The sequence below is a fragment of the Pelophylax lessonae genome (genome assembly GCF_965119305.1).
Source record: "Pelophylax lessonae genome assembly, chromosome: 9".
Lineage (NCBI taxonomy): Eukaryota > Metazoa > Chordata > Amphibia > Anura > Ranidae > Pelophylax > Pelophylax lessonae.
This window is the reverse complement of record NC_138776.1, coordinates 152,759,251-152,780,927: the sequence shown is the minus strand read 5'-3', so window position 1 is coordinate 152,780,927 and position 21,677 is coordinate 152,759,251. Positions and strand designations below refer to the sequence as shown.

The following is a 21,677-nucleotide window of genomic DNA, read 5'->3' as shown; positions in this document are numbered from 1 at the left end:
CTCCTCCTACAAGCTTTAACCAGTGCTCAGCTGGGCACTGATAGGATACACAAGACTACTATATATTGCTAATGAGAAAATGTATTTAGCAGTTTATATTTAATAAAATAACTGCATTTCCATGTTCTGTGTACTGTGGGAAACCAGATACAGTGAATGCAGAGTCCTGGGTTTAGTAACACTTGAAGTCATAATGTACTAGAATGCACTGCATACTTGCACATAATGACAGACTTAACTGGACATGGAGCCCTCATGCGCAGCGCTTTTACAGCTCCCTGTACCTACAGGTAAGTCTTATTATTGTGTTACCTGTAGGTACAAGTTAAAAAGTGGACTTAACTTCCACTTTAAGAAGAAAAAAAAAATTCAATGATGTATTCCTAATTTTAAAAAATACCTTCTATTGCTTTTAGCCTTCTCCAAAAATGCAGGATCGTATGACTAGACCGGAGCGAATTAGAAATGTTTATTTATACAGGTTAGGCAGGATAGGTATGAAACGGGGAAGGGAACATTTTTAAGAATAGTTAGGCTTTTCTTTCCCTTTAATCCTCTGGGTCATGCCATTTACTAGCTCCTACTAAGACAACAAACTTGACAGCATTGCAACATAACCACCGGCTTACATTATTCCTTTGTAGAAACCTCATAAACAAGCAAGTGAAATGTAATCCTTGTAAATACAGTTATCTGTACCGAAGATCTTATTATATATTACCAACATGGAAGAAGTTTGTAGTAGAATGCCATCATGGGGTTATGACTATACTACATAAAACTTTGTAACAATGGGGATCAGTGATATTATGCAGCCTGTCTGTTGCTGGATAGAATACAAGGTAAGTGACTAACTTACCTGTCGCAAACATCCATTATTTGCAAAAACCTAATGCATTCTGGTTTCTCTGGTAATAACCAGTGTATTTTTGAAGACAAAATATCACCATTTTGGTTATAAAATATTATAATGCTTCATAGATGCAATGTAGTACTCAATGTATTAACCAGGCAATATCTATAAGTTAGTCACTTTATAACTGTAAGTCATTTATGATAACGACTAGTCCAAACACATTTTTTTCCCTGTACAAAGCATTGCATAAGAGCAACCTCCTAATTCTGGGAAATGCTGCCCTCCAGTGTAGGGATAAGGAACTACTTTAGACATAATATCCAAGCTAATTTAGTAAAAACGCATAAAGAAAATGAATTTGGAGACAGTAGTAAAGCTGCTCAAAGGCATGAGGCATGAGTTAGCCATATTAAGTGATGTCTGGTGGCATTTTAGCAACCTCAAAAGAGTTTAAATTAAAAGTGTTACAAAATACCATAACTATTGTTTGCTCCTGAGATATGCAGCAGCAGCACAATCTGCTCACAATCCCCCCCCCCCCCCCCCCTTAAAAACATAAATGCTTTATATGCAAATGAATGGTGCAAATTAAAGCAGGGCAGAGAGCTGTGATGATGTGAAAATTGTAGTAACCGATAGTAGCTAAAACAAAAATGATCTCTTATCTGATCTGGTTACTAGAAAAAAAAATCTGGCTGCTGTAAGAAAAGCTTCCCCTAGACCTTCAATGTTAATCCAAAATCAAAGCACAACCCGACCACCCTCTGAGGTCTAATGCAACTTTTATTTATTATACCACAGATTTCATATGTGATGTTAACTATTATGGTAAATAAAAAGTGGTAATAAACCCAAAACCAAAAATGTATTATATTGCAGCTTACCAGTCATTAGATGTGATGGCTAAATTCATTTTCTATTTTCATGCTTTTTTTTCTTTTGTTTTCACCTAGTGATCTTACCTCCTGTATTTGTGAGACATCTGGATGAATGAGCACAGAAGGCACAGCAGACAGCAGCATTGTGAGTCTTGGAGGGGGGGGGGGGGTTGTGTTAAATGTATTAGCAGATTTAAATACACTAGCAAACTGAAGCCATATTCCAGTTCACACTTTATAATCAGTTACAGCAAACGTTTTTTTTTTCCTTTTGAGATAAAGATTTTACATGAATAAATAAAAGCTGATCATTGTAAACAGCTCTGTTAGTGTCAAATGGTTTGTCTCATCCATGTAAATTGATGCATTCTGCTGGAGAGCTTGTGCTTTTGAAAGACAACAGACTTGCTGGCTGGATCACCACACGAAACAGGGCGGATCCTGGATGGATGCACAAGGTGGACTGCACCCAGATACTGTGAGCTGAAGCAGAAGGAGGGGGGGGGGGCACTGAAGCTCAATTGGCACTCATTTACATACATCACCTGCTAACCAATCACCGTACGCACACACAGCCAGGTCCCCCCTCTCGTGCCTGTTACTAACTAATAACACTAATGATGCAGTGCAGTTAGGGATCTATGGCAGAGATATGTGTAGATGCAAACCGGGCGGAAAGTGGGCACCGGATAGGCGCAATCTAGTTGGGGGTCATCCTATTGGCTCTGATGTCTGCCTAGTGGACGGAGCGCCACACAGGACACATTCTCCCAGGTATTCCCTGTGTGGAGAGGTAGGACATTTACGGGGAAGGGGGTGGGGTTCTCATATGTATAGATGACAGGCTCTGCTTCTCTTCCTGTATTTTGTTTATTGTTTAGAGATCGTGGGAGGATCCCAGGGTAACGAAGACTCCTTAGGGGAGCATCTCTGTGTTTGAATCGTTGCCATAGTAACATTTGTAGAGAGGAGTCAGTAAGATAACCATGCCCATGTGGGGTACCATACATTTTTCTGCTCCCAGGCGTCTGTGACCCTAGGATCGGCTCACGGGTAGGGTGGAGGGGATTGATTAAACAACCATACGGCTAAATTGACACAGCTTCAACATACAGTATCTCAAAAAAGTGAGTACACCCCTCACATTTTTGTAAAAATTTATTGTATCTTTTCATGTGACAACACTAAAGAAATTACACTTTGCTACAATGTAAAGTAGTGAGTGTACAGCTTGAATAACAGTCAATTTGCTGTCCCCTCAAAATAACTCAACAAACAGCCATTAATGTCTAAACCGCTGGCAACAAAAGTGAGTACACCTCTAATAGATAATGTCCAAATTGGACCCAAAGTGTCAATTTTTTGTGTGGCCACCATTATTTTCCAGCACTGCCTTAACCCTCTTGGGCATGGAGTTCACCAGAGCTTCACAGGTTGCAACTGGAGTTATCTTCCACTCCTCCATGATAACATCACAGGGGTTGGTGGATGTTAGAGACCTTGCGTTTAAGGATGCCCCACAGATGCTCAGTAGGGTTTAGGTCTGGAGACGTGCTTGGCCAGTCCATCACCTTTAGCCCCAGCTTCTTTAGCAAGGCAGTGGTCATCTTGGAGGTGTGTTTGGGGTCGTTATCATGTTGGAATACTTCCCTGCGTCCCAGTCTCCGAAGGGATGGGGTCCATGCTCTATTTCAGTATGTCACAGTACATGTTGGCATTCATGGTTCCCTCAATGAACTGTAGCCCCCCCATGCTGGCAGCACTCATGCAGCCCCAGTGTAATGTTCTGGTACCTTTGGGTACCCTAATTACTCTTTCATACGTGTATGCGCCCCACCATTCTCTTTTGTTAAGGTGCGCATACACCTTTAAGACTGATGCTGTCATCACTGAGCGCCGGACTGGATGGCTATTTAGATCGCCGGCTCTCACTCACATGTGTTCGTTCAAACTGCTTTGTGCCTTGATGCTAACCTGTCTTGAAGCTCTCATGCTTGCAAGCATACCTCGCTGTCAGAACCACGCTGCGCTGATCCCTGTATCCCGCTACCGGATCATCCGCTCTTGCCGAACCTCTCCTCTGCTACATTGCTATTAGTGATAAGTACCCCACAGGGGAAACCTCTATAACCTTTATACTAAAGCTTACACTATCTAGCTCTGCATACTAAGGACTATTACTACATCTGCACTATCTAAGATTGCTAGCTCTTGAGCCTACTACCACCTGTTCTTGCACTGGGTTGATCTCTCTTGTATGTCCACCTGCTACTCTGTCATCTGCTACCATACATGATTGCTAAACCTATCTGCATCCCATCTGCTACTATCTTACTTTCAAGAACATTTCCTTTCAAGTGTCTGTCATCTACCATCTCTACCCAACCTGTCTCTTCAGCCTATCATCACTGTGTTACTATATACATAAGTCACTCTAGGAAACATCTTATTGAGTGTGTGTATTTACTTGCTGAATTGAGATCATCCACACATGATGAGTCATTGAGAGTTGGGATTGGTGTCTCAGCGTTTCTCTACATGACTACTGAAGTGGAATATTTCTGCAGCTGAAAATCCACATCATACGTAAAACGCAGGAGCGTTACAGATTGAACGACCCACAAATGGATTCAGCAGAAATAACCACTCAGATGACACAATTAAAACAGCAAGTAACTGCGTTAATACACGCACTTGCTGAATTAAAAGAAGACAATCAGGCTCTGTCGCAGCAGGTAATTAGAATGACACAACTTACCACTGCTCAGTCCCCTGAACCCAAAATAAATCCTCCTTTGGTATTTACAGGCGATCGCAAAAAAATTTGCGAATTTAAAAACGCATGTGAGTTACTTTTCTTGCTAAAACCCCGTACCTACCTTACTGATCACATTAAAGTGGAGTTCCACCCTATTTTTATACTTACCTCCATCTTCTCGCTCCGGGTCACCTGAAAAAGAAATGGATAATCGCATATTTCTTTTTTTTTTACTTACCTCGTAGCGAACAAAATATACTTACCTTACTTCCTTCTTCCTCCTTCCTCGGCCGCGGCCCGTCGTCACTTCCTGGCTCTGCAATGATTCCTGGGAGCTGGACGTCATAGCTCCCAGGAATCATTGCGCCTGCACCGGCCCCGACGTCAGTTCCGGGTCGCGCGCGTCATCCCCTTCTAAACAGCTTCTGGGCATGCCCAGAAGCTGTGGAGGGGTGACGCGCGCGACCCGGAAGTGACGTCGGGGCCGGCGCAGAGCATCGTGGGACCACAGAAGGCGGAAGAAGACGCCGAAGAGGACGCGCTGGCTTCAAGCTGCCCACATCTGAGATGGCAGCGCTGGACAAGACGTTTGCAAGGTAAGTATTTCGTCTTGCAGGTAAGTGCAACCCGGGACAGATCAGAGGCTAGCCATTGTGGAATGCACTAGCCCTGACTGTCCCGGGGGTATTAAAAAAAAAAAAAACCAGGGTGGAACTCCACTTTAAGGTTTGTACTATTATTTCTTACCTAACAGGCGATCCTCGGGCCTGGGCAGACTCTCTTTTTGAGAAAAGCGACCAGCTTCTCAACTCCTATGCATCTCTGAAATCCCAATTTAGGCTTGGCCTATCAGAGGCCGTTAAAGACGAGATCTGCGGATCTGCCAAAAACCCTGGATGCATTGATACAACTCAGTATCACCATAGATAGAAGACTACGAGAAAGAAAGGCTGAGAAAATGGGAATGCCATTATCCAGTTCTTCTCGGATCTCGGCCGTTGACCCCGTTCCTATGGAGGTAGGAACCATACGCCCACTTCTATCAACTATGGAAAGAGCCAGAAGACGATCTGGTAATCTCTGCTTGTACTGTGCATCCCCGGATCACAAGATAAACGTCTGTCCCCTAGTCTACAAAAAGAAGGGTGAGTGTTCACATGTCCTCCTAGGGGGATTGACAACTTCAATCACTAACCCTTACCTTTCTGTTTGCTTAACATTACAGTGGGACCAGAACAGGATTACTACTAAGGCCATGATTGACACAGGATCTTGTGGAAATTATATTGACATACGTTTTGCTGCTTTAAATAAAGTTCCTATTATTCCTAAACTTAAACCTGTCTCAGTAAGTCTTATTAACGGTGTTCCTTTATCCTCTGGTCCGATCACTGATCAGACACAGGCACTCCTAGTCACTACTAACGGGTCTCATATGGAGACCACTACCTTCGATCTAATACCTTCACCCCACTTTCCCATTGTTTTGGGACTTCCCTGGTTGCACACACATCAACCAACCATAGATTGGAAGGAACGGACCCTGACCTTCCTCTCTTGCTATTGCGAGGGTACGTGTAACCTCCCGTCTTTCGGGAAGATCCTGTCTGTGGTGACAGATGAGATTGCACCACTACGTTATCAGGATCTCTCTGAGGTTTTTCTTGAGAAAAATGCTCAAGCACTACCTCCCCATCGAGACTATGATTGTAGCATTGATCTACTCCCAAATAGCAAATTGCCGTTCGGTCATGTTTATCCTCTTTCACAGGATGAACTTTCCCATCTCAAAGACTATTTGGATGAGAATTTGGAAAAAGGTTTTATTAGACCTTCCACTTCTTCCACAGCAGCAGGACTCTTTTTTGTCCGCAATAAGGACTCAAGTCTCAGGCCTATCATCGACTATAGGCAATTGAATGCAATTACAATAAAAGATCGCTATCCTCTACCGCTTATCCCTGAGCTCATTGAGCAGGTGCGTGGAGCTACCTATTTTTCAAAATTGGACCTGAAAGGAGCATACAATCTCATTCGAATCCGTGATGGACACGAGTGGAAGACTGCATTCAGAACCAGATACGGATTGTTCGAATATCTTGTAATGCCATTCGGGCTATGCAACGCCCCTGCAGTTTTTCAACGATTTATAAACGATATTTTCAGAGACTTACTAGATGTCTGTGTTGTGGTATATCTGGACGATATACTTATATATTCACGATCCCTGTCTGAACACATAAGACATGTAAGACTAGTATTATCGAGATTGCTTGCACACAACCTTTATGTGAAACTGAAAAAATGCTTGTTTCATAAAGAAGAGGTACTGTTTCTAGGCTACATCATATCCAAAACAGGAATCAAGATGGACATGAGTAAGATATCCTGCATTCAGGATTGGCCTACACCAACCACACGCAAGGCGCTACAGCGATTCCTTGGATTTTCAAATTTCTACAGGAAGTTCATTAGAAACTTCTCTGCCATTGTGAGACCCCTCACACAGCTCACTAGCATTAAAAAAACATTCAAATGGTCAGATGAAGCAAAAAAAGCTTTTCACCTGTTAAAGACAAGGTTTACTTCTGCTCCCATACTACGCCATCCAGACCCATCCCTCCAATACATTCTGGAAGTAGATGCGTCAAACATGGCAGTAGGAGAAATACTCTCCCAACGACCAACTCACACTTCACCACTTCATCCAGTCGCCTTTTTTTCTAAATCCCTAAGCAGTCCAGAGATAAATTACCCCGTGGGTGAAAAGGAACTGCTTGCTATAAAATTGGCTCTGGAGAATTGGCGACATCTGCTCGAAGGCACCCAATTACCAATACTTATATACACGGACCATAAAAATCTCCAATATCTTCAGACTAACAAAACTCTCTCGCACCGACAGGTACGATGGTCACTATTCTTTCTAAGGTTTAACTTCTTAGTGACCTACACACCTGCAGATAAGAACAAAAAGGAGGATGCACTATCACGACTAACTGAAGAAAACTACTTCGAAATCCCTTCTGTTCCTATAATACCTCACAAACGCATTATTGGAGTTGTCCGTTCCTTGAAGGAAGAGGTTTTGCATGGTATAAGTTTGGATACACCCCCACCACAACTAAATACTGATGCAGAAGGCTTCCTCTACTACAACGACAAACTTTACATACCACCTACCATACGCACCAAGATCTTGGAATTATCGCATGATGTGCCTATGGCAGGACATATGGGTATGACAAAGACTCTTAATCTGATTACCAGGCAATTCTGGTGGCCTGACATGAAAACATCTATACAAAAATTTGTCTCTTCATGCAATGTCTGTGCCAGGTCCAAAATTGACACTACGAGACCATCCGGTCTACTATGCAGTCTACCAATACCCCAAACTCCATGGGAAGTTGTGTCCTTGGACTTTATAGTGGAATTGCCTCCTTCCAAAGGATTTAATACCATCTTAGTGTCAGTGGACCATCTGACAAAAATGGCACATTTCATTGCTATTCGCAGACTACCTTCGTCCAAACAAACGGCAGAACTCCTGATGAAACATGTCTTTAAGTTACATGGTATCCCAAAAACTCTTCTGTCTGACCGTGGATCACAATTTATTTTCAAGTTCTGGCAAGAACTATGTCACATACTACGGATCGAGCGGAAGCTCACTTCTCCTTACCATCCGCAGACCAACGGACAGACTGAAAGAGTCAACCAATGCATCGAGCAATATTTACGTTGTTACACTTCTTACCAACAGGATGATTGGGTGGATCTTCTCCCTCTGGCAGAATTTGCCTACAACAACGCAACCCACAGTACGACCAAGCAGAGTCCGTTCTACTTGAACTATGGGTTTCATCCCTCTATTCTTCCACCACGCATCCTTCCTTCAAATAACCCAGTAGCTTCAGACTATCTTACCCAAATAAAGGACTCTCTGGGTTTGCTTAATACTACCATTGCACACGCTCATAGTCAACAAAAGAAGTACTATGATCTTCGCAGAAGACCTCCTCAGTACGCTATCGGGGACCTCGTTTGGCTCTCAACAAAAAATTTAAGACTGAAAATCCCTAGCAAAAAGCTTGGACCTCTGTTCTTGGGACCTTTCCCAATCAAGAAACTTATTGGAAAAGCTGCAGTACAGCTTACATTGCCAATAGACCTCAAAATACATCCCATTTTCCATGTGTCGCTACTGAAGCCCCATGTTCCTGACCAAGGAATAAGGCCTACTATCCCACCTCCTCCTCCTGTACAAGTTGAAGGTGGAGAAGAATACGAGATAAAAGAGATTCTGGATTCTCGTATCTACAGAAGAAGACTTCAGTACTTGGTTAGATGGAAGAACTATGGGCCCCAAGACGATACCTGGCTAAACACCTCTGACATACATGCCCCTAGATTAATCCGCAATTTTCATGCGAGATACCCAGACAAACCAGCTCCAGAGGCCTTCAGGAGCCGGCCTTAAGGGGGGGGGTACTGTAATGTTCTGGTACCTTTGGGTACCCTAATTACTCTTTCATAAGTGATGCTGTCATCACTGAGCGCTGGACTGGATGGCTATTTAGATTGCCGGCTCTCACTCACATGTGTTCGTTCAAACTGCTTTGTGCCTTGATGCTAACCTGTCTTGAAGCTCTCATGCTTGCAAGCATACCTCGCTGTCGGAACCACGCTGCGCTGATCCCTGTATCCCGCTACCGGATCATCCGCTCTTGCCGAACCTCTCCTCTGCTACATTGCTATTAGTGATAAGTACCCCACAGGGGAAACCTCTATAACCTTTATACTAAAGCTTACACTATCTAGCTCTGCATACTAAGGACTATTACTACATCTGCACTATCTAAGATTGCTAGCTCTTGAGCCTACTACCACCTGTTCTTGCACTGGGTTGATCTCTCTTGTATGTCCACCTGCTACTCTGTCATCTGCTACCATACATGATTGCTAAACCTATCTGCATCCCATCTGCTACTATCTTACTTTCAAGAACATTTCCTTTCAAGTGTCTGTCATCTACCATCTCTACCCAACCTGTCTCTTCAGCCTATCATCACTGTGTTACTATATACATAAGTCACTCTAGGAAACATCTTATTGAGTGTGTGTATTTACTTGCTGAATTGAGATCATCCACACATGATGAGTCATTGAGAGTTGGGATTGGTGTCTCAGCGTTTCTCTACATGACTACTGAAGTGGAATATTTCTGCAGCTGAAAATCCACATCATACGTAAAACGCAGGAGCGTTACACCCAGACCATGACACTCCCACCCCCATGCTTGACTGTAGGCAAGACACATTTGTCATTGTACTCCTCACCTGGTTGCCCCCAAACACGCTTGACACCATCTGAACCAAATAAGTTTATCTTGGTCTCATCAGACCACAGGACATGGTTCCAGTAATCCATGTCCTTAGTCTGCTTGTCTTAAGCAAACTGTTTGTGGGCTTTCTTGTGCATTGCAGGACTGTGGGACCTCGCGCTTATGGTGTGTAAAATCTGAGTGATTAAAGTGCTAAGTGTTTAGTTTTGTGCAAAATATAATAATTTAAATAAATACTTGTGTAAGCTGCTTGCTGCAGTGAAAAGTGCTAGTGCTCTTTTAAAGTATAATGGTCAGTGATTGCAGCGCTGCTTTGAGATATTTTTGAAAATATGCTTAAGCCAACATAGTGACAACATTCATGAAATTAATAAAATGCAAAAAATATTCATATAAAGTGCTTAAACAATAGTGCATATCACAAATTTCTTGTGCATTATCTTTAGAAGAGGATTCCTTCTGGGACAACAGCCATGCAGACCAATTTGATGCAGTGTCGTGGCGCGCTTCTTTGTCTTTGTTTGCAGTACTTGTCGGACTACCCCAGTCCTTTAGCACCGACAGGCTGACCCCCCACCCCTTCAACCTCTGCAGCAATGCTGGCAGCACTCATACCTCTATTTCCCAAAGACAACCTCTGGATATGACACTGAGCACGTGCCATTAACTTCTTTGGTCGACCATGGCGAGGCCTGTTCTGAGTGGAATCTCCTGTTAAACCGCTATATGGTCTTGGCCACCGTGCTGCAGTTCAGTGTCAGGGTCTTGGCAATCTTCTTATAGCCTAGGCCAGGGGTCCTCAAACTTTTTAAACAATGGGTCAGTTCACTGTCCCTCAGACTCTGTTGGGGGGCCGGACTATAGTTGAGAAAAATATGAACAAATTCCAATGCACATATTTTATTTGTATATACAAAAGCAGCAGTCTTGTGTGATTCCCATTATTATATACAGCAGTAAATATATTACATACAAAAGCAGCAGTCTTGTGTGATCCCCAATTATTATTATTATTATTATTATATAGGATTTATATATTACTTTACCGATATAAAATATTGGGCATCAGACAAGAATGCTGCTTTTGTATGTATTATATTTTCCTGCTGACATATAATATTGTCATATAATAATAATAAAAATTCTAAAATATAATACTCTAATACTGCTGCTTATATATTTACTGCTGATATAAATTATATCCTGATTCCTAATCATACACTGGTCCGCCCGTCCCCATCTCTTCTCTTGTCTTACCTTCACTTCTCCAAAACCACACCGTGTGGGACAGCCAGGGACTGTGGGCGCCTCTATGCTCTTGGGTGGGGATGAATGACGTCACGTTGAGGCACTCAGCACTTCATTGACTGGAAGCACCTTGTCATGGTCTTACCTTCTTTCTGTTCTCCTTCGTTTGACATGTGCTGGCGGCCATCTTGGTTTCTGGGTTTCTTGTAGCCTCCCACCCTGCGGCTCCTCCTTCCCACTGGGAGGAGCTGGATGCCTAGCTCATATATATAGGAGGTCTGTGGCTTCAGTTCCCTGCTTGGTCCTCCTGTGTTTACATGCTTCTAAGACTGCTGCTACTTCTGGTTCCTGTTCCTGGCTTCGTCTGACTACCCTGCTGGTTCCTGATCCTGGCTTCGTCTGACTACCCTGCTGGTTCCTGATCCTGGCTTCGTCTGACTACCCTGCTGGTTCCTGATCCTGGCTTCGTCTGACTACCCTGCTGGTTCCTGACCCCTGGCTTCGCAAAGACTCTGCATCGGTTTCGCCATCCGTTTGGACTTTTGCTTTATAGCTTGTTTTTCAATAAAGCTTTCTTATTTTCACTTATCTGTTGTTGTACGTCTGGTTCATGGTTCCGTGACATTAGGACCAAGCCATGAATTCTGACGGTACAGGGCCATCCTCGCTACCCACGCTGGTTGCCAGACTTGATCAGCAGGATCACCTGTTGGGTCGGTTCGCCGTGGCGTTGCAAACCCTGCTTGAACGCACGGCACCACAGGCCACGAATTCTGACGGTACAGGGCCATCCTCACTACCCACGCTGGTTGCCAGACTTGATCAGCAGGATCACCTGTTGGGTCAGTTCGCCGTGGCGTTGCAAACCCTGCTTGAACGCACGGTTCATTTCGCTCCCGTTGCCGATGGGTCGGTTGTCGCTCCTGGGCCCGCTCCTACTGCCGCTCCGGTTGTTGCGCCAGAGTCTACCCCGACACCTGTTGTTGCGCCTGCGATGTTTCGGGGTATGTCCAGTTCTGCCCCCCTTCCTCAGTGCTTTGGGGGAGAGCCAACTCAGTGCCGAGGTTTCCTTAACCAGGTGGGCATTTATTTCGAGTTGCTGCCACATGACTTTCCTACTGAGAGATCAAAGGTGGGCTTCTTAATCTCGCTGCTCTCGGACAAGGCCTTGGCCTGGGCCAGCCCTTTATGGGAGAACAACAATCCGGTGGTTGCCGAGTTTTCCGGTTTTGTTGCTTCTCTTCGGAAGGTATTCGATGTGCCGGCTCGTGCTGCCTCTGCTGCGAAGCTCCTTATGTCCATCAGACAGGGTTCACGATCCGTAGCTGAATACGCCATTGAGTTTCGTACCCTGGCAGCAGAGGTGGGCTGGAATAATGAGGCTCTGGTTGCTGCTTTCTCTCATGGTCTCTCGGATGCCTTGAAGGATGAGGTTGCAGCTAAGGACCTACCAGTGGAGCTCGAGTCTCTTATTTCTTTCCTGATTTTGATTGACACCAGACTCAGGGAGAGACCTTCCTTTAAGGAGAGTCTGCGGAGGCCTCCTAACAGATTGGCGCCTACCTTTGTTGTCCCACCCGTGCCTCCCTCTCCTCCCACGCCTCCTGGGGATGACTTGTCTGGGGGTGAACCCATGCAGCTGGGGTTTGCTCGCCTGTCCGAGGGGGAGAGGGTACTCCGGAGACGCGAGGGCCGATGCATGTACTGTGGTCTCGGTGGGCATTTTCGGTTGGCATGTCCGAACCGTCCGGGAAACGCTCGCACCGGAGATCCTGTCGGGGGCAGATCTTGGGTGGAGTCTCCTCGTCCCCGGTTTCCCGTGTTGACAAACCACTGATCACTGTTGTCCTCTCCTGGGTCGGGGGCTCGGTGACGACCCAGGCGTTGGTGGACTCTGGTGCTGGTGGTTTGTTCATTGATAGTGTGTTCGCTGCTGCCAATTCCATTCCTCTGCAGGCTCGAGGTTCTCCTCTGGCTCTTGAGGCGATAGACGGCAGACCCCTTCTGCCGCCACACGTGACTCATGAGACCCTTCCAGTGGGGTTAGCCATTGGTGCCGTCCACAGAGAGTCGGTCTGCTTCCAGGTTATTTCGTCTCCACACTACTCGGTGGTCTTGGGGTACCCCTGGCTCCAGAAGCATAATCCAATTTTCGATTGGAGATCGGCCGAGATCCTCTCGTGGTCACCGCAGTGTGGGGCTAGTTGCATCCATGGGCCTGTCAAGTTGCTGTGTACTTCCTCGGACTCTCTGTTGCCCCCTGAGTACGAGGAGTACCGGGATGTATTCGATAAGGTGCGCGCGGTTGCCCTACCTCCGCACCGCCCATACGATTGTGCCATCGAGTTACAATCTGGTACCGTTCCTCCTCGTGGTAAAGTCTATCCACTGTCGGTAGCGGAGAATGAGGCCATGGAGGAGTACGTGAGGGAGGTGCTTTCACGCGGACACATTCGCAAATCCTCGTCCCCGGCAGGGGCTGGATTTTTCTTTGTGAAAAAGAAGGGCGGTGAGTTGAGGCCTTGCATCGATTACAGGGGTCTCAATCGCATCACGATCAAGAACGCTTACCCGATACCCTTGATTTCCGAGCTGTTCGATCGCCTTAAAGGGGCCACGGTCTTTACCAAACTCGACCTGAGGGCGGCATATAACCTCGTAAGGATCAAGGCGGGCGATGAGTGGAAGACCGCGTTTAACACCAGGGCCGGTCATTATGAATCCTTGGTTATGCCCTTTGGGCTGTGCAATGCGCCCGCAGTCTTTCAGGAATTCATCAACGATGTTTTCCGTGACCTGTTGCAGCAGTGTGTGGTGGTCTACTTGGATGACATCTTGGTATATTCTGTGTCCATGGAGACCCACATTCTGGATGTCAAACGAGTGTTGCAACGGTTTCGAGAGAACAAGCTGTTCGGTAAGCTTGAGAAATGCGAATTTCACCGATCCCAGGTAACCTTCTTAGGTTACATCATTTCCGCTGAGGGGTTCTCCATGGATCCTGAGAAGGTTTCGGCTGTCTTACAGTGGCCCCAGCCCAGTGGTCTTCGCTCCCTGCAGCGCTTTTTGGGCTTCGCCAATTATTATCGGAAGTTCATCAGGGACTTTTCCATGCTAGCCAAGCCTCTCACGGATCTGACCAGGAAGGGCAGTAATTCCCAGGTCTGGCCGCCCGAGGCCATCCGAGCTTTTGAGGCTCTAAAGTCCGCCTTTGTGTCGGCTCCGATTCTGTCGCATCCCAACCCTGGGTTGCCCTTTGTCCTCGAGGTGGACGCGTCTGAGACGGAAGTAGGCGCCCTTCTGTCTCAGCGTAGAACACCAGAGGGTCCTCTGCTTCCTTGTGGGTTTTACTCCCGGAAACTGTCTTCCGCGGAGTGTAACTACCAGATTGGTGACAGGGAGTTATTGGCCATCGTGCAGGCTCTTAAAGAATGGAGGCACTTGCTCGAGGGTTCGGTGGTTCCGGTCCTCATCCTGACGGACCACAAGAATCTGACCTACCTCTCTGAGGCCAAGAGATTGACACCACGTCAGGCCAGATGGGCTCTGTTCTTGTCACGTTTTAATTACGTGGTCTCCTACCTACCCGGTTCCAAGAACATCAGGGCGGATGCCTTATCACGGCAGTACTCTGACCTGTCCAGGGAGGAGTCGATTCCGACTTCGGTCATACCTCCGAATCAGATCCTGGCCGCCATTCGCACCAGCCTGACCTCTCCCCTGGGTGAGCAGATTTTGGCGGCTCAATCTGGTGCTCCCTCTGGGAGACCCAACGGCAGATGTTTTGTGCCTGAGGAGTTGCGCACTCGGTTGTTGCGAACCTACCATAACTCCAAGACCGCGGGGCATCCTGGAAAGAATCAGCTGTCCTGGGCTGTTTCACGTCTGTTCTGGTGGCCTTCCCTACGTTCCGACATCGCCGCATATGTAGCGGCATGCTCCGTTTGTGCCCAGAGTAAGTCCCCTCGGCACCTTCCGTTGGGCCTTCTGCAACCCTTAGCCACCGGGGAGCGCCCATGGTCACACCTGGGGATGGATTTCATTGTGGACCTCCCTGCATCCCGAGGCCATACGGTCATTCTCATGATTGTGGATCGGTTTTCCAAAATGTGCCACTGTGTTCCTCTCAAGAGGTTACCCTCTGCACAGGAGTTGGCCACGATTTTTGCCAGGGAGGTCTTCCGGTTGCAAGGTTTGCCCAAGGAGATTGTGTCGGATCGGGGGAGTCAGTTTGTGTCCAGGTTCTGGCGCGCCTTTTGCTCCCAGTTGGGGATTCATCTCTCCTTCTCCTCGGCCTACCACCCTCAGTCCAATGGGGCCGCAGAACGGTCCAATCAGGCCTTGGAGCAATTCCTTCGTTGCTATGTCTCCGATCACCAAGACAATTGGGTTGACCTCCTGCCTTGGGCTGAGTTTGCCAGGAACACGGCGGTGAACTCTTCCTCTGGGACGTCTCCCTTCATGGCCAACTATGGGTTCCAACCTGCCGTGTTACCGGAGGTATTCTCTCCCCAGGATATTCCGGCTGTGGAGGATCACCTTTCCGTCCTACGTGCTTCTTGGGTACAGATCCAGAAGTCCCTTGAGGTCTCTGCGCAGCGCCAGAGACTCCAGGCTGATCGCAGACGAGCGCCTGCTCCTTCCTACCAGGCCGGAGACCGTGTATGGTTGTCCACCCGCAACCTCAACCTTCGAGTGCCCACTCCCAAGCTGGCGCCTCGCTTTGTTGGTCCCTTCCGAGTGCTTCGCAGGGTAAACCCGGTAGCCTATGCCCTTGCGCTTCCTCCTGGCATGCGGATCTCCAACGTGTTTCATGTCTCCCTGTTGAAGCCTCTGGTGTGTAATCGTTTCACTTCCTCGGTTCCTCGGCCTCGTCCGGTCCGAGTGGGCAATCGTGAGGAGTATGAGGTGAGCAATATCCTGGACTCACGCCTGGTCCGCGGTCGGGTGCAGTTTTTGGTTCATTGGCGTGGTTATGGTCCAGAGGAGCGTTCCTGGGTTCCCTCCACAGATGTCCATGCTCCTGCCTTGCTCCGAGCCTTCCACGCACGCTTCCCTCAGAAACCGTTCTTTACTCCGCGGAGGAGGGGCCCTTGAGGGGGAGGTACTGTCATGGTCTTACCTTCTTGCTGTTCTCCTTCGTTTGACATGTGCTGGCGGCCATCTTGGTTTCTGGGTTTCTTGTAGCCTCCCACCCTGCGGCTCCTCCTTCCCACTGGGAGGAGCTGGATGCCTAGCTCATATATATAGGAGGTCTGTGGCTTCAGTTCCCTGCTTGGTCCTCCTGTGTTCACATGCTTCTAAGACTGCTGCTACTTCTGGTTCCTGTTCCTGGCTTCGTCTGACTACCCTGCTGGTTCCTGATCCTGGCTTCGTCTGACTACCCTGCTGGTTCCTGATCCTGGCTTCGTCTGACTACCCTGCTGGTTCCTGATCCTGGCTTCGTCTGACTACCCTGCTGGTTCCTGACCCCTGGCTTCGCAAAGACTCTGCATCGGTTTCGCCATCCGTTTGGACTTTTGCTTTATAGCTTGTTTTTCAATAAAGCTTTCTTATTTTCACTTATCTGTTGTTGTACGTCTGGTTCATGGTTCCGTGACACACCTGTCCTGTGTGAGGCCTGCACACTTGCACAGTGAGTGACAGGCAGTCAGCCCTATGCCAATGTAGTCTTGGAGGATCGCAGTGCCGCAATAGCCTCGGCCGCCGCCGTGCCCGGCAAACAACATGAATGATCCATCCATCCCGGCTGGCGGGCCGGGTTCAGGGCCCTGGTGGGCTGGATGCGACCCACGGGCCGTAGTGTGAGGACTCCTGGCCTAGGCCATCTTTACGTAGAGCAACAATTCTTTTGTTTAGATCCTCAGAGAGTTCTTTGCCATGAGGTGCTATGTTAAACTTCCAGTGACCGGTATGAAAGAATGAGAGCAATAACACCAAATTTAACACACCTGCTCCCCATTCACACCTGAGACCTTGTAAAACCAACGAGTCACATGGAGGTAAAATGGCTAATTAGGCCCAATTGTGATAATTTTACTTAGGGGTGTACTCACTTTTGTTGTCAGCGGTTTAGACATTATTATTATTTTGAGGGGACAGCAAATTTACACTGTTATACAAGCTGTGCACTCACTATTTTACATTGGAGCAAAGTGTCATTTCTTCAGTGTTGTCACATAAAAGGATATTATAAACGATTTAGAAAAATGCAAGGGGTGTACTCACTTTTGTGAGATACTGTACGTATAGCCTTATGTGTATAGCTTTGCGAATTGAGCTTAAAGTGCCAATGTTCATGCTTTTAGACATCCTTTGAGAGGCAGCACCTGAAATGCTGTCTGTAATGTTAAAGATGCATACTACTGAACCATTCTTAAGGGCCTGTTCACACTATTGCGCTATGGTAATGCACAACACTGCGTAGTTCATTTTAATGCATCCTGAATGACATTCCAATGCACCTTCTCAACATCATAAGCATGCGCACGGGGTGCACAAAGTTTGCTTGGGCACACCCTTATCACCCTGTGTGGTGCAGATTCCCATGTGTTCCCACCCCCCGCAGCACTCTCGGCTTCTCTCCTCTGCCACTGCCTGCTGCAAGAGGTGGTTCAAAATGAAGAGTGGGGCAAGGGGTCGGTCAATATGACATTTATCGGTCCCTTCCTTTTCAGAATGAATACAGTGAGTGATTGATATTGATCACTTACTGTGTTCATTTATAACTGAAGCATAATAATTAGTGTTTACTATGCTTTAGACTGTGAATGAACAGAAAGCCGCTCAGCACGTCCAATTCATTCACTGCCCAGTGCAGCTGAGGCTTCAGAGAAAAAGACTAGGAAATCTCTGTCCTCAATCCTTTTCTTTGTCTAAAAAGTAAGACATCAGGGGTTTGTTTAGAGCCCTGATATTTCACCAAAGCTCCTAAAAAAAATAATATAATAATAACAACAACAAAAAATTTACACTGTCCACTGCGCTATTGACACCAATTGCTGCCCAACTGACACCATCCACTTATCTACTGGATGGTCAGAGACTGCGGACATGATACAAGAGATGGTCAGAGACTGCGGACATGATACAAGAGATAGTCAGAGAGCGGACATAATAAAAGAGATGATCAGAGACTGTGGACATGATACAAGAGATGGTCAGAGACTGCGGACATGATACAAAAGATATGGTTAGAGACTTCGGACATGATACAAGAGATGGTCAGAGACTGCGGATATGATACATGAGATGGTCAGAGACTGCGGACATGATACAAGAGAGGATCAGAGACTGCGGACATGATACAAGAGATGGTCAGAGACTGTGAACATGATACAAAAGATATGGTCAGAGACTGCGGACATGATACAAAAGATGGTCAGAGACTGCGGACATGATACAAAAGATATGGTCAGAGACTGCAGACATGATAAAAGAGATGATCAGAGACTGCGGACATGATACAAGAGATGGTCAGAGACTGCGGACATGATACAAAAGATATGGTCAGAGACTGCGTACATGATACAAGAGATAGTCAGAGACTGCGGACATGATACAAGAGATAGTCAGAGACTGCGGACATGATACAAGAGATGGTCAGAGACTGCAGACATGATACAAAAGATATGGTCAGAGACTGTGGACATGATACAAAAGATATGGCCAGAGACTGTGGACATGATACAAGAGATGTTTAGAGACTGTGGAGATGATACAAGAGATGATCAGAGACTGCATACATAATACAAGAGATGGTCAGAGACTGGGGACATGATACAAGAGATGGTCAGAGACTGTGGACATGATACAAGAGATGGTCAGAGACTGTGGACATGATACAAGAGATGGTCAGAGACTGCGGACATGATACAAAAGATACGGTCAGAGACTGCGGACATGATACAAGAGGTGATCAGAGACTGTGGAGATGATACAAGAGATGATCAGAGACTGTGGAGATGATACAAGAGAAGGTCAAGACTGTGGAGATGATACAAGAGATGGTCAGAGACTAAGGACACAGCTGATAGCAGAGGCTTCTCACATGGCCATGAATGTGTACAATATTCTGTGTACAGTGGAAGGATGTCAGTGAGGTAAGTACAATGCACAGGTCAGTGCAGTTTGCTCAGTACAGTGTGTGTGTGTGTGTGTGTGTGTGGGTGTGTGTGTGTGTGTGTGTGTGTGTGTGTGTGTGTGTGTGTGTAAACCTGAGCCCACCTAATGTGTGATTTTCCACAGACATTCATCTGCAGAGAGAGCCCAAACTGCAGGGTATAAACATACCTCTGCTTGGATGTACACATACTGCAGTGGAGCTCAGATCAGGCTACCATTTTCATCTTCACCTCTCAGAGGCTGACAACGTCTCCCTCTCACTGAGAAGCAAGCACCACCTGACCTACCCACATGCTTATTCATTGGAGAGGAGGTGGCAGGGGGAGGATCTGAGAAATCTCTCTGGCGCTGTAACACACTGGTTAAACACAGGTTTTGCGATGCTTCTGCTTCCCGGGACGAAGACTCCCGGGACTTTTTTTTTTCGGGAATTCAGGTTCCCATGAATGTCCCGGGAAATCCGTGAGTGTTGGCAGCTATGCCCTATTGTAAGGTGACCAGATATTTAAAATGAAATCCGGGGACATATTATTTTTTTTAATAGTAATGGCGGCAATCAGCGACTTACAGCGGGTCTGCAATATTGCGGTGGACAAATCGGACACTAACTGAAACTTTTGACACGTTGTGGGAACCAGTGACACTAATAGATTGATCAGTGCTGAAAATATGTACAGTCACTGTACTATTAACACTGGCCGGAAAGGGGTTAACATCTAGGGCAATCAAAGGGTTAAATGTGTGCCTAACAAATGTTTTCTCACAGTGGTGGAGGTGCATTTACTAAGGGAAGGCCTTGATCCATGTTCCTGCTTCCATACTGACAGACTGCCATTCATGGTGTAATGGCAGCCTGACTTGTCTTTCTGGGTTGGAGAGTTTCCATCAGGACTGATACGTGGAGGTGAGGAGGATCCAGCTCCGGAGTATCAGGAGTAATAAGAGGATACGCTGGAGTGATCCATATCCCAGGAGGAGGTGTTTCATATCATCACTAGTGGAGATTTATAAGGCTCATATCCAACCTACTTCTGGTGAGTAGGGAGGAAAGAGGGGAGCACGGCTCACAGCCCTGGGCACAGTGTGATTTCACGAGTGTGATTACTTTGCACAGAGGACACCGGTCACTTTATTTACTTATTTATTTATTCATGAACTGCTTAACCAAGGACTATAGAACATAAGGAAGAGGAGTTCATGGACGTTTTTTCACTAGCACCTGTCACTTTATTGATTCATTCATTATATGAGATATGTTTTTATGATATATATATCACTGTCTATATTTATTGGTGGACATAGGTTTAGCACTATCATTTGCACGTCATGTAATATCCATCGCAGAAATCTGGTGGGTATAATTTATAACCACATCACAGGTATTATTACTATCATCACTGCATTATAGACACTTTATATTTATATATTATATATTTATTCTAGTGTAAGGAGGGTGGCAGCACGTTCTTTTTCACATAATATTACCTTTTATATACATAATTTACATATAGAGTTGGCTTAGAGCAGCGCTGATTCATTTATACACAGACTGCCATTTTGCCTGTGTACAGAATTGTTGGCGAGTACTGGTGGACATTAAGTACGCTTGACCCGCTGATCGGTTCCAATACCCAGAAATGCAGGATTACGAATATATAGATGATCCTGTGCAGCGCAACCGCCCTGTAGCAGTAAATCTGCTATGGGGCGGTTGGCAACTGGTTCAGATCATCAGCATTATGATAATACACAGGCAGGGGGTGCTCTATCATGGCTCTGTCACAGTGTGTCACATGACATGGCTGCTGATTTTGTTAACTTATGACCAATAATCAGCCATGTTATGTGATACATTGTGACAGTGCACTGCCACCCAGAGCCATGATAGAGTGCCTCCTGCCTGTGACACCTGATGATACCATCCAGGATGCCAGAGAGACAGACACAGTGCAATGTAGTCTATTCACAGACACCCCCGAAGCACACCTGTGTTGAAGCCTTGAAGACAGCCCCATGATCAGATCCGCTTCCCCTTTGTTCTTGCTGCTGGACAATGTCAGCAGAGCTCAGCTGCCTCTCTCTGCCTGTCGATGCCGCCGCCGCAGCCACGGCCTCTGCCCATCCTACAGCCTCTCAAGTCTCACTCTGCGGGCCCTGGCTACTACTGGGTGGGGAGCGGAGGAAGATCACTCTGCTGGGGAAGGCAAGGAGATAGTCAGGCCAATGACTGCCTGGGACTTGAGATAAGGCAGAAGAACATATGAGCGGAAGCAGAATGGGCATGCACTGGAAACTGAAGAAATAATCCCTCCGCTCCGACCAGCACATCATCATCAGAAAGGGGCACGGATAATGGAAAAAATACACCCCCCTAAGCTAGTAGGAGCGGCGGAGCGGGGGTGTGTAATTCAGAATTTTTTTAAATTTAACCCAGCGGGCTGACAGCTTAAGTCGGACCTGCTGTAC

At 46.5% G+C, this 21,677-nt stretch overlaps 1 pseudogene across 1 annotated transcript in view; it reads left to right on the top strand.

The window, feature by feature from the left end:
* The first annotated feature begins 244 nt into the window (after window positions 1-244).
* LOC309563322 overlaps window positions 245-21,677 on the top strand; it is a 44,142-nt pseudogene continuing 22,709 nt past the window's right edge. The window contains exon 1 of the transcript in view: window positions 245-290. The product of the transcript in view is annotated as an uncharacterized misc_RNA (transcript). The remainder of the gene's footprint in view (window positions 291-21,677) is intronic.